The sequence below is a fragment of the Pipra filicauda genome, unplaced genomic scaffold, assembly GCF_003945595.2.
Source record: "Pipra filicauda isolate LSUMZ 115617 unplaced genomic scaffold, ASM394559v2 scaffold84_size4826128_pilon, whole genome shotgun sequence".
In the NCBI taxonomy this organism is placed as follows: Eukaryota; Metazoa; Chordata; class Aves; order Passeriformes; family Pipridae; genus Pipra; species Pipra filicauda.
The window spans coordinates 2,753,984-2,768,113 of NW_024105031.1; the positions used below are offsets into that span (position 1 = coordinate 2,753,984).

Consider the following 14,130-nt stretch of genomic DNA (forward strand, 5'->3'; position numbering starts at 1 on the left):
GTAACTGGATGGCAACAAGTGCTAATGGTGAGACTGCACACACATCCGCTGGCTGGTTCCAGAAACAAACTGAACAGCTGAGCTGAAGGCTAAACAACAGCAAATTTTTTGGATGCTTCTCATCTAAAGACTTTAACCAGTTTCAGGAAATTGTTCCAAATTCAGGCAGAAATTCTGCCTCACTATGTGAGATTCACTTGTTTTAACTGACTTTAAACTCTATAAATGCAGTCCAAAGTCTGAGGGAAATGGACAGGCTCAGTTGCTGTTATCAGATGAAGAATTATAAAGAATATGAAGATTATAAAGATAAGCCTAAGATTCAGGAATATGAAAGACAAGGTACTTGATTATGTATTCTTTACCTCACAGTCTGCTCCCTAATACATAGCAACAGAGATGAGGAGTACTTTTGTATAGGTTTTTCTTCAGTTTATCTGTACGTCGTCACAGCAGGCCAGTATTTATAACATTGGTGACCTTCTGAAGTTTGTTTGATATAGTCATAACATTCACCTGGTAATCTTTTTCCTTTACTTAAACACAGTATTTAGATAAATTACTTCTGTTAAATAATAGATAGTAATAGATAAATTGCTGTTACAAACTAGTTTAAAGAATATCGCTTTGGTTCCCTTTAAAAAATAAATAGACATTTCCTTCAGGAATGGACCACTCTCACTTTACTACAAAAGCTAATCAATTGTATATGCTGTTACACCTTTTGATATTTTAATATATTGTTGGTCAATTCTTTTATTTATCATTCAATAACTGCCAGTGATGTATACATTTCTGATTTTCTTATTTTATTGAAATTACAGTAGGACTAGGAAGTCTTCATGACAGTAGCCTAAATTCTTGTTTTACTAAGGAAATTCCATTCCTTATTCAAAACAAATTCCATATGTTTTGAAACCAAGCTGTACAGCTACTAAATTTAAATGTGCGCCACACATCAAGATTTAAGTACAGATTTAGAAGTCCCACTTTGTCTTACATGGAATAAACTAGACTGGTTTCTACAATTTCTATTTATAGCTGGTCATGAAAATCCACAAAACAAAAGAAAAAGCATTTCAGAAACCAAGATAAGTATGAGAGAACAGACATTCTATGGCTTAGGCAATACTATTCACCTTCCAACTAAAAGCTGGTAGTAATACAGCTCACTCTTCCCCTGAACTGCATAAACAAATGCAAGGTGCCAACACTAAGTCACTTCCTGCTCAGGGTTCACAATTATGCGAGAGGGAGGGAAAGAAAGGGAACAAGTGCTTAAAAATGAAGAGAATTATTCCTTAAAATGACGAGAAATTATATTTACCAAAACTCTGCGAAAGTATCAAACATTCAACTGGTAATACTAATCAATATGGATATTCCATATGGGGGAAACAAATTTTATTAATTAATTTCATTATTTATTATTTACAAATTCATTAATTTTATTAATGAATTTAATCACTATATAATCTACTTGAATACTGGAGAATTAGACACAGAGAGACTTGTTCAGCTGACTATTCCATCATTGTGTAACTGGTTTCTACTGAAGCTTTTATAAAAGAACCACTCAAGACAATATTACTTTTGTCTCCAGTTACAATATTGTATCTGGCAGCTTCTTCTAGAGGCCAACAGTGTGAAAGTACCTTGATCCACACCTCTTTCTTTTATATCTCATGAAGACAGAAGTCATTCTTCTAATGACCTAAATATAATTCTTACTAAATAAACTTAATTCGTTAATTATGTCATTAAAGTAAAAGTAGAAGGCATCATCAAATAATGGCTCATAATTTGGAAGAGTGCTCATGATACCTTTTTAAGAATTTTCAAGCCACATGATTTCCAAGAGCATGAGATCTTGAACATTTTTCTTATTTTTATATTTGGGTAATCCAAACCACCTTGATATAGCAATCTTAAACATAAACATAATTACTCAATATTTTTAGACACTGCATTGGCATGTAGACTTTGAGCCACCTTTCGGGTATATTTACAGAGGCTCCTGGGACACAGTTACCAGGGCAACCTCTGAGGTCACATAAGTTAATGTAAATTACAGAAGTTTCAAGAGACTCCAATTCATGTTAAAATTGCATGTACCATGCATGAATGCAGCCCACTGCACCCCACTGAGCCAGTACAGCTGCTGCAGCACTACAAGACAGCCCAAGTCCTATAGGGTGCTTCAGGGAGAATTCCTCTTAACAAAACTGAGAGAGGAGGGCATGGGGAAGAAAAAAGTAATTCTCAGCCTCAACACATCTGAAGCCACATCTTGTCACATCCCCAGGTTCCACAACCGCTATAAGGCTCATGTTCAATCACATTCCTGATCTTCCCAATCATGTTCACTCCTCTCCACTATCTCTTCCCATCTTTACAGTCCCCATCCAATGCCAGCAGTGATCCTACACAGCTCATGCAAATCCTGATTCTATCCTTTGCTTGCAGGGCGTTCAGACAGCCAAGAGACAGCACGTGTTGCAGCTCATATGGAATGACACCTGTGTGGAAAGGCTTGGCAATCCAGACCCGGTGCCTTCCCAGAAAGTCATCACTAACAGGACAGATAGTGACTATGCTTTCCCCAAGTTACTGCAATGAAGAATAAACAGTGCATCTTTTTTCCACTCAGCTGTAAATGTTCATGAAATCTAGAAGAAATAAATTACATCTGAGACATCTATCCTTTAGTCTCATTTGCTAGAAATTAGCTAGTAGCAGGCAGATGCAGTAACTCACTTCCTCAGGACACTTGGCTGGAAAAATTATCTTCTCATAGAACGACAATGTAACTTTTATAAATACAACTCGAAATCTCTGGATTAAACTCTGATATCAAGGTAATTAGTTTATTATATACCTCATTGACTTTTGGCCTTTTTTTTTTCCTCCTAGCTAAGTACGGAGATGCAACCTGTTTGGATCTCTGGATCATTAAAGGGAAAACACTCAGATGGACAGGAGTGCTCCTGTCTGAGCACTCCAGACAGGAAGCACATACAAAAGATCTGTCTCCTGCTAGATTTATATAAACCAGATATCTTTTACAGGTGAGAAAAAAACTACAGACTTGAAAAAAACACAGTAAAAGTTGTGATGTTTTCTCATTTATCAAAAATGTTCTCATGCACATATAGTAAGTCATACTGCCACACAGAACTTTCTAATTTGTTTATTTTACTATAGCCACTCCTACATTTGACACTAATTCACACTATTCTCTGAAAGAATCACAGCTTTATATTTACTTAATTTACAGACCTTTTGCTAAGATTTTTAATCAACAATATAGAAGAGTATCTGCTCTTTATTATGTCTTAGTTTTGGAAGGAGACTAGACAAGCCAGCCTGTAGTATAAAGAAAAAGCTTATTTATAGAAGACGGTATCAGTCAGTAAAAAAGCCAGTGGAGTTCTATTAAATCTTTCAACAAAACATACTGAGATGATCAGTAAGAGTTCTAGCATTGTCCTCCAAGCTCAGGACTACAGACAGAAGAAAGCACAGCTCTGGAACCACTTTCAAAACAGCTGACCCCCTACTCCTCTTCAGTGCAGTGGTAACAGAGGAAAAACTGATCATCACACTCTCCAATAACTAATATTTAAAAAAAACCCAAACCCCACAATATATTAAACATTAAAAACTGATATAAAAAGATTGAAGATTCTCAGAGGTTTTCCATTCATTCAACAACAAAAAAAGTAATATCCTTTAAATAAAATAAAAAGGACAAACTACTCTGGTTTTCTTACATATTTTATTTTCAATATTAAAATAATCTCTTATGCAGAGCTTATTTATTAGAGTTAAAAACACTTCACGGTACAGATTCAAATTTCTGAAAGAGAAAAGGACCTGTTTTTACAGTGGAACCAAGCCATGACTCTAAGGCATTACACATCATGGGCTATACTATATGAATGTAAGAGTAAAATGAAACACCAACGATTCTACCTGGAAGGGGAGAGAAATTTAGGGGGTACATGTATGTACATGTAAACACAAAAAATAAGAGGATAGGGAATAGCCATCTTCCAGTCTCACATATTTCTACTTTGAAAAGAAGCACAAGGCCCTGCATCCCACCAAATTTCACCACCTATATTACGTCTCATGTACTTTCTTCAAATTAGCATTAATGATACATATATGGCCAAATGGGAATTCTATAGAATGCTTGCATACCATTTGTCACATGCAGAAGTGACAATTTCAGAGCAACAGCCTTTCAAACTTAATCAAAACACACTTCAACCTGATTTTTCAGTGCTTTACAATTAGCAAGAATTGCTCAGATCTGTAAATTATGGGCAGTTTGAGTGCATTCACTAATTTATATACATAAGCACTGTAAAAAACAATTTTGTAGAATTTGTAGAAACAATGTTTTCTAGAAACAAATGTTTTCCTTCCAATGAAACATGTTATTTGAATTACAAGTTCACCCACAACATCTCAGGCCCAAATGATGCATAAAATATCACATGCACTAGATAAGTGGGAAATACAAAAGAATAGTTGGTATTCATTCTGAAAATTCATTCCAAAAAGGAATGAAAACTAAAACTGAATTACAAATCTTTATTTAGATTGGTCTCCAAGTATTACCCAAACATATTCTCTCATACTTTACATCTGTACAATATATTCTCTACATTTTACAATAATGAAGATATGCAACGTCATTCTCAGGAATAAGAGTCAGAAAACATTTCCAGGATTTTCCTCACTTCTAAATGCACAGTCAAGTGATCATAGCTACAGACTGGAAGCAGAAACTCATTTGTTGCTGCATAAAGTGACATTCCCAACATTCTCTAAGTTTTGAAATTCCCCCATCCAAGAGTGCTAGTCTTTCACATTTCAATGTAAATATTTGTAGATACATTCAATTGCTATCAAGTAAGTAGCAAATTACTCTCAAAGGAATGTCCTGTACTTTTGGAACAAACATTTTGAAGGGTATTAGCTACACATTCTGACTGGAAAGAGGGAAGGATATTTTGATCCATGTACTTCTGAAACACAGTTGTTTTCTAACATCCTCTAAAAGTGCCTGCATTTAGAAAACCATATCATGTACATAGACACATATCAGTGACTGATCTGGAACTTCTGTGATATGGGTAATTTTTGAATTCTGTATGCCTACTTGAATAACACATGACCTGATAGGTTTAACCTGAAAGAATTCTGTCTGTAAAAACAGACAAAAAAGAAAAACTAGGGATGACTAAAAATTAGCTTATCTAGTTCACATAAAACAGACAATGCCAGTGATTTGAAAATCGTGTCTGCTCTGCAACCCATCCTTGCAACTGATTCTAATCCTTTAAAGTCAACATCCACAAATAAGCAGAAACTACAGTGGAATGAGAAAAAGTTCCTTGAGGTCTTCTAGGAGTTACTGCAAAGCACGTGAAACAATTTAAAAAAAAAATTCCAAGCAAAAACTGAAGTTAAAAAAATTTTTAGAAAAGAACTGTAACAACTTTTTTAATAAGAACTTTTTATTCCAAAATTTATGACATTTATACTCAACCCTGTCTCTAATTCCCCCAACAGAAACTTTCGTAGCTTAAGCACTCTCTAACTATTAGCTGCAGAATAGCATCCAGATTCCCCTTGTTGATCTCCTTTCAAATCAAGTGTTAAAATCAAGTATTCTGGATTTGCAGTGCAGCGCAACTAAGCAGAATTTGACTCAATATTAAAATTACAGCTAGTAGAACTAGCTTGTTCTGGCCATTTTTAGAATATAACTGGTGATCCTATTGTTCACAGTCTCCATGGACTTCCTTATATAACTTTGTAGGAAATTGAATCTAGTATTTATGAGTTTTATTTCAGGGGTGGGTTTTTTCCCTTGCAGACACTACAAAAATCTTCATAGCATGCATTGCAACAACAATAATCATGATGAAGGAAGCCAAAATTATTCACCATTTCCTAAACACCACTTTGTAAAATTCTACAATTCTCTACTTTCCAATATTATAAACCAATTGCTCCTAAGAAAACAAGAAAGGGTAAAATCAATTTTTTATTAATTCAGTGATAACATGAAGTCAGAAAGCAAGTTCTTTAGTAAATAGCAAAAATGTGTTTCTTCCTCTGCTAATGCTCTTTTAGATTGCCAGGAAGATTACCACCCATTTTGCAAAAACTAACAAGAGTTTTTCATTTAAAAGTATTTGTCAAGTCCTCAACCACAAGAGCCTCTAACTACCACTTGTAAGGTCACTGATTGTACCACAAACATTAATTAATCAACCACTGCAATAAAAAATAACAAAAAAAATCAGTTCTTAGAACACGTATTTTAATTTTACAGCCTTTACAAAACATGTTTACTAAAATTAGCTTGGCAAAGCACTGGGCCAAAAAGAGTTTAAGCACAGTTTATTCTCTTTCCTGTTGCAGCTGTTTTAAGCATAACTAAGCTTGCAGGGTTCAACTGTGGCATCAGGATTTAGAAAGGATGCAGTAGATCACAGGAATGCAAAATATATTCAAGGAGGAAAATAGTCAGTCAGGCTACAGTTACAAACTACAGTTTATGAAAAACCGTATAGAGCTTCAGTAGTACAAGAGTTACATTACTATCACTTATCAACAGTTGAAAGCTCCCTTAGCAAGAAAGTAAATTCTTATAGAAGAATGTCAAGCAGGAAATTTATGACCAACTGCCAACTGAAGCACAAGAGAAGTTACATAAGGTCTTGGTATTCTTTTAAAAAAAGGCTTTTTATCCTTATTGATGCAATTAACTTTCTTCCTTCAGACACAGATAAGTCTGTATTTTAAACTAACTTACTCTAAGAACACATAACTATGTAAATACTTTAGTCACCTAATTATCTGTCTTTCCCTCTTTAAGTCTTTCTCTCTTATAGCTTTTAAACGCACTAGCCTATCTTAAAGAAATCTGAAAAATGAGACAGATATATCTTCACATCATTTTATTCCAGCAGTTTTCCTAAACAATGGTGTGAGGAGGGAGATGCAAAGTGAGACTCAAAAAAGTGGGCAAAATCAAGCTGCTCATCAAAACCCATCACCCAGTTGGCCTACACAGCTGCCTCTTCAAGAATGCAGCTTAACATGAGAACTCCATTGTCGTTATTGCAAAGTTCTTAGTTTCCTAAAGATATTTATCAAACATTACAATTATTATTGTAAAGCCTTATTTTTTTCAACTACCTATAAAATACCTTGTGTTTCTAACTAGAAAGATGCACAGAAGTCAAGTGTTCAAGAATCTCAAGATCTGCCTTGAATCAAATGTCTTAGATTCAGAATGTCAAACAAAAGTGTATTCTACCTTCATCTTCAGGTTCTCTGGACAGCAAAACCACAGCTGCTGACTTGGCAAACTCCTACAAATCCATTTTGGCCTGTGTCTCACCTTTAGACCCAAGGGATTACATTTCCAATTTCATCTTCTCCAGAATAGAAAAATATCATTTAAGGACTAAAAAATCTGTGTTTTGACTGAAAAACTGTTTCATTAACACTGTGACTTCCAAGTGCCACATTTCTTTTGCTGTAGACAAGGGCTCAGGCACTCTACTCAATGAGATTTTACATAGTCTACCACTACTGATAAACACCCTACAGCTGGATTTAGGATCTTAAAGTCCTGGTATGCATAGTTAATCCACTCTGAAACTCAAGTAGTTGCAGCAGATGGTAATCAGAAATCTCTCATCAGCCCCAGAATACCCTCATGGTATATCATCCTATAAATAAAGCATATCCCCTGCCCCCTGGGCTGTAGAACTGATTATGGAACATCAGAAATTTCTCTAGATTATAGCATGTTCAGAAAGATACTATGCTGCAAAGGCTCACATCTCATAACTTTTGAGTGGAGTATTTTTATGATGAAATTAATGCAGTTTGTAAAAATGTCTGATTCATCTGAAGCTTATGCAATTGCAATTTTACACAAGAATTTCTAATTTATAAATGCAGTTTTTAAAGCATGCTTTGTCTTACTACTGCTATTATGTGCATATTTTGAGTTTTACAGAATTGCAGTCAGCTAAGAATAAAAATAATGAAAACTGATGACCTGATTTGGTTTGCAGAATAAATTAGCTCTACACATTTAAGAGCTAGTGCTACTTATTCACGGAAGAAAATGGCACATCTGAGGTTTGATCACTGTTGATAGATAATGAGATATATTAAAACCAATTATATTCTGGTTTCTTTCCAGACATCTTCAAGAACAATTCAGCATAAGTCCCGTAACAAAGAATCAAGCATCATACTTCTGACTTCGTTCTTATTTGGGAGGGGAGAAGGGGTACGTTGGCTCCAAACATAATAAGTCACTATACTGACTGTAGCTTTTACAAGTTTCCTATTAATTTATAGCTCTTCTTCTGCACATACAACGTATAGAAACCTTATTCACGTCCAGTGCATCTAAAACATAAAACCTGAACGAAAACTTGCGTCACAACACTATGAAATCCTCTCTCAACCTTACTTCCCAAATATCAAAAAGTAATTATTTCTTCCCTTAAAATATCAATTTGCAAATGAGAACATCATGTTCTGAAAATCTTGGAAAAATAAGTTATTTTTAATTACTTCCTGAATGTGGCAAAGTCAACAGTCTTTGTTACCTCTCCTGGCAACTTGTTGCAAGTTCTGAGATTTCCTCCCTTGTAGGGACAAAAAAGGAACTTTGTTTTCATCTACTCTTATATGAGGTCATAAAAGTTTACCAAATAAGAACAACATTGGCATCAAGAGTTCTTGTGGACCAGGAATGTTATTTCTTGAAATGTGAAAAAATGCAGACTCATCTTTTGGTGTATGTTTACATTTGCAAAGAAAAATTTCCTCAGACAACCGAATCCAACAGATTTGAATGCTGCAACAGAATGCAATCCCTATCAGTACTTTACAATCACATGAAATATTGCAGAATACTTCTGCAATATTTTCTAACCAAGTGAACCCTGACATCTGCATTAGAAATTAATTTATATCATTTTTCTCAGAGATCTCTTCTCCCAACCCATACTTGTCTATACAGAATGTCAACAGACTTAGCTATTCGGAAACTTCTGATTGCATCAGCAGCACAGTCAAGTACCCAGATAAACATAAGTAATTGAAGTAATAATGCTTATTAAGCAATCAGTAGCTCACAAATTTCACTTTCAGTATTGCACCACCTAGCTTTACTGACACAAGGGCAGCGGCCACAATCAATGTATGAAAACAATTACGTTCTTTTTCTAGTGATACAAATCCTAATGATCTGATAGACAAAAAATTATTAAATACCAAGGGTTATGCAAGTCTTTCAGATATTGGGGCAATTCAGACAACTTTCAGTGCCAAATGTGGAATTGTTTTGGTTGGGAGAGGAAGAAATTACTTCCTGTGACTACTGACAATCAAACAAAACAAACAAATAAAGTCTTCCTGCTTCTTAGTAAAGCAGTGAGAAATGTGCCTGAAACCCGTATTTTACTAAGAATATGTCACAACATGGTATAAATGGTTAGATGTTTCCCAAAACACCTTAGAATGTTAACACCAGTTAAAAAATAGTTTTCAAGTCTTGATTTTTTAATGAAGCTATTTAAACAACTGTATTGTTTTGAAAGTTTTCTATTACAAATGTTATTAACAATGGTCAACACTGATTTATATTCATTACACTTGGGAACTTGAAAGTCAATTTCATTCCAGTTTTTCTGTCATTACACCTTGCCAAATTCATGTCCTTAATGCTATTACCTTGTGATATATAACACTAGAATTTTCTACTTACAAAGTCCTCACTGAAGGAGGATATCCTATATGAATAGCAGGAGCAGCTTTGAAAACACTGCCTTATCCACTATCTACTTGCAGTTTTGTTTTAACCACATATACACTGAAATAAATACAAGGAAACTGATATTAGTAGAAGAAATATGTTTTTAAGTTTTACTAAATTATAAAATCTAGATAGTACACTTACATAAACATATTACAAAAACAAGCTGCTAATGTCAGTTCTGCATTCTGTGCCTATCATTATTTACAACTGGTACAAGCTGCTGTTTTGTAATTAACTAATTTCTGTTAGTTAGACACTCGCACTTCTAGCTGCCATGCCATAAAATCTAAGCAAATACTAACAGCTACTACAAGCATACTAACTACAGAATTATCTGAGCAAATTTATTCTGCTCTTGGGTGAGAGATTACAAATGTTTGCACACATTTAGCTAATTCCTGAAGGCCAGCAGTAGGAAGAGACGTAACCTCTACACTGTCCTCCAATATTTAAACAGAAGTGGACACAAAACTATGTCAGTTAAACAATTACTACAGTATGTTGTGATACTGCCTAGAGGCACAGTTAGGAAAGGCACCTGAACATAGTTGTTAGAAACTGCCAGTCTCAGGGTCTACAAAAATAAATCAAGAGTCCATAGGTTTTGCTCTACAGTCTATAAACTGCTAAACATTAAGGCTAAATGTGCCATTAAAGATCAGGAATTTTATCATACATTGAGCTACCAAATCTTTCAGTATTAAATCATGTACAGGTATACCTGTCATATCCGTCATACCCTTTCACTGCTGTCAGAGCACATGGAATGAACCTCACAGAGAGAATAAGACAGCATTTGTAATTAGCAAGCCTTGAGGGTATCCCACTGGGAGTGGTAGAACCTAGGGAAAGCATAAATAAAATAAAAGAAAAATGATGCATAGAGAAGTGAGGGAAACAAGAAGATATTGTATCACTATAGCAAGTGGTGTGATGAGAGCAACCAGAGGAAAACAAGCAGCACTGGTGAAGTAGAAGGCAAAAGCCATATTAGTTTTGTATGTTTGGGGATTTTTCATGTTTGTTTTTTTTTAAGAAATTAAGACTGGATTTTGTGCCAGTTGATGAAGATTGGGAAGAAGTTCTGCTTGACCCACAAGACCATAGAACTGGAGGAAAAGGAAGCCTGAAGAAGCCTTCACATGAAAAAGAGGAGAAGAAAGAAAGGAAGTGGTGACTTCTCAGCAATGTTTCACATGGTAACTACCCTAACCTTTGGGCCACTTAATGAAACTCAATCTCAAGAAACTGTGTTCACAGGACAGAGATAATACCCTTTCCTCAGCACACAAGTCTCTTGCAAGGTAAATGCACTAGCCTTAGAATGATGCTGTGCAGGCACATTTATAAATGGCAATACAGAACTACTTTCACTCTTACTCCCTGGAATAAGGATATTAATTATTGTTAATAGCATTAATAATGATTATGCATTAGTAATGATTATCATTAGTAATCAATAGTTTTGAACATCTGCATCTTAGCTCAGTCAGTCTGCAACTAAAGAAGATTGGAATTTCTTTTTTTTTTCCTTTAAGAGGTATATTTATACTGTGACCAAGAACAGACAATATTAGGCCAGTCACTTGGCTGCCATGGCCTGTTACTGTCTCTGCAGAAGTACAGATCTTTATACAGAAAGATTCTGGAAGTGGTCATTCCATCTGTGTATTTCTGGAATCTTGTTTTTATGCGTTATATCCAAGCAACTTAAGAATCACCTATCTATTTGCAAGCTTGAGTGATTTTTCTATAATTTTACTGTTTTATTAACATATTTCTCCTGCCTAAATATTACAAGCACTCCGATAAAAGTTCAAATTAAATGGAAAAGTTATATTTTTAATTTCAAGTGTCTTCAAACTATATAAACCTGCAACTTAGAGAAATGGCTTTGCTCATGCCACTTTCTTTGAAAACAAAGGACTGAAACTCATCTGCAATTTTGTTATTGTTTCTGACTACAAGTCAAACACAAAGTGCTGTTCAGCTGACTTAGAGTCTAGATAAAAGTTCCCTTCCATAGGTAAGTTTAATAAAGTGAAAGGAGAGCCAGCTACTCAGAGTCGCATCTTTGGAGGCAATGCAGAAAAGCATGACAATTATCTCATTGTTTAGAATTAGCAAACACTACCTTTCAGGTCAGATCTTATTCTGAGAACAGCACATGAAGAAATTCTCCAACACCACACAGGAAGTTAATTTTTTTCTTTTACTGGTATGACCCTTGCACTAATGTGTTTAACACTGAGCCATATAACAGCTGCTTACTTCTGCTTCAGTGAGTGCAAAGTGCAATATCAGTAAGGTTTGGCTTCTTCATTTCCACACTCCACCAAAAAAAAAAAAAGGCCAACTGGCTGTTTAACACTTGACAACATCTCACATATCCTTTCTACCTTCATCTATTAAACATTATCTTTTTCTTAAGCTTTAAAGTATTTTTTAAAAAATGTATTTTATATTGCAGGGACTAGGAACATAGTAACAGATATCAGTACTAAAATCCAGTATTAGATTCTGCAAAGGGACTGTTTTCCCCACCACTATTCCCCAGCTTTTAAATGGATGCTAACTAAGAAGTATGCTCTTCCTACATTCTGCTTAACTTTGGCAAGTTTTATATGTTAAATTACAACAAGTAAGGTGTGAGCGTAAAACTGCCAAGCAAAAAAACTATAAAAATACCCACTTCAAACTACTGTTTTTAACAGTACAATATCCTTATTGCAATATTAACAATTCTAGTACTCTTCCATTCCTAAACCTTAAAACAAGAGCAGTTTCTCCCTCTAGTTTGAAGATAGCAAGTTTAGTAGAAAAAATATGCCTTACTAAGACTAACAAACTTTATTTAAAAATGCCCAAAACAAAAAAAGCAACTATTTGGCATTTTAGCAACAGTTGCTCAAAACTTCTTTGATAGTGGGCGTAAGCACAGCTATGCTTTCTCTGCAACTTCTATGTGGTGTGAAAGAAACACCGTCTGCAACTCATGCTCTGTCCTTCTACCACTACTGCAGCTCGAAAGAAAACTGGCCAGAGGATAAATCCACCACTCTCTTGGCATTGCTTCCTCCTGTTTGTAGTATTAATACTGTGCTTCTTTTTAACCTTTTCCCCCTAATGTTTCAGACAGACTATTCACAGATATTTTTGGCAGTGACAGACTCAGACGGCAAGCTCGGGAATGTATTTTTCCATCAGTAACAGTTCAGTCTACGGCTGCCTTCCCGGCTGTCTGGTTCTCAAGCCTTCTGATGACCTGTTTGCCAGCCTGTTCAGCTGCTGCATGCAAAGTTAGAACACTGCCCAGTAAACCAACGCGCAGGTTCAGGCAAAAGGGCTTCCCTATTCCTCCTTTTGTGTTGCACAAAACCACAAGAAGGGCCTAAGATACTAAAGGCTCTCACATACTGAGCTTTGTAACAATTCAGATGTAAAATTAACACTGCCTTGTTTTGTAAAATATTAAAAGAAACATTAGTTTGAGAATGTACAATATATATTCACATGTCAACCAAAGAGCACTTTAGCTGGAAATATTCTGATGGTTACAGAAAGTAGTAATAGATATATGCCAATTCAATTAATGCTAATTTAGCACTTGGTGTATCTCTCATTTAATTCAAAACCATTCATGTATAAAATTGCACCTATTTGTGCCAACATAGTTAGTTACAGAAAAACACTTCAAGCCAAGCTTTGCATTTTCTGTAAGCATATAATACTTTACTTTTTAAAAACCCTACATATAATCTGAGGAACAACTAAGAGAACAAAAAAAAATCAATACTTTTGTTTACACAAAGATAACATCTTTAAGTTTTACCTATAAGTTATAATAAGTCAACCATCTAAACCAAGCTTTTATACAAATAAAAATATACAAGAGATTTCAAGAGCAGTTAACTTAAGGTTCTGTTGTAAATACCTACACATAGAAAAAGAAGAATAGGTGATTAAAAAAATCCAGAACCGATTTCTCTAACTCCTGCTAAGCTACTGACCTGTATAACAAAGGAAATAAATCAGTCTGAACAATGGAACAATAACTGTGATCATTTGCCTACAATTTCTATGTAAGAGTTTTTATGTAACACACAAAGTTCCTTTTCCCAAATATAAGTACTTTAGATTACAAGCCAGACCACTTTTCCCTTGAATTCAAGACAAGGCTTTTACAGTTCAGAAGCAATTAACTGTTTTACAATGTTATTAAAATACTATCTTATCTGACTTTTTGACTTATATGT

The 14,130-nt window shown here is 34.9% G+C and overlaps 1 protein-coding gene across 3 annotated transcripts in view; it reads right to left on the reverse strand.

Annotated features, from left to right (window-relative positions):
• Positions 1 to 14,130, reverse strand: part of PLCL2 (phospholipase C like 2) — a 102,922-nt gene that overhangs the window by 67,091 nt on the left and 21,701 nt on the right. The gene's annotated exons all lie outside the window — the stretch shown is intronic.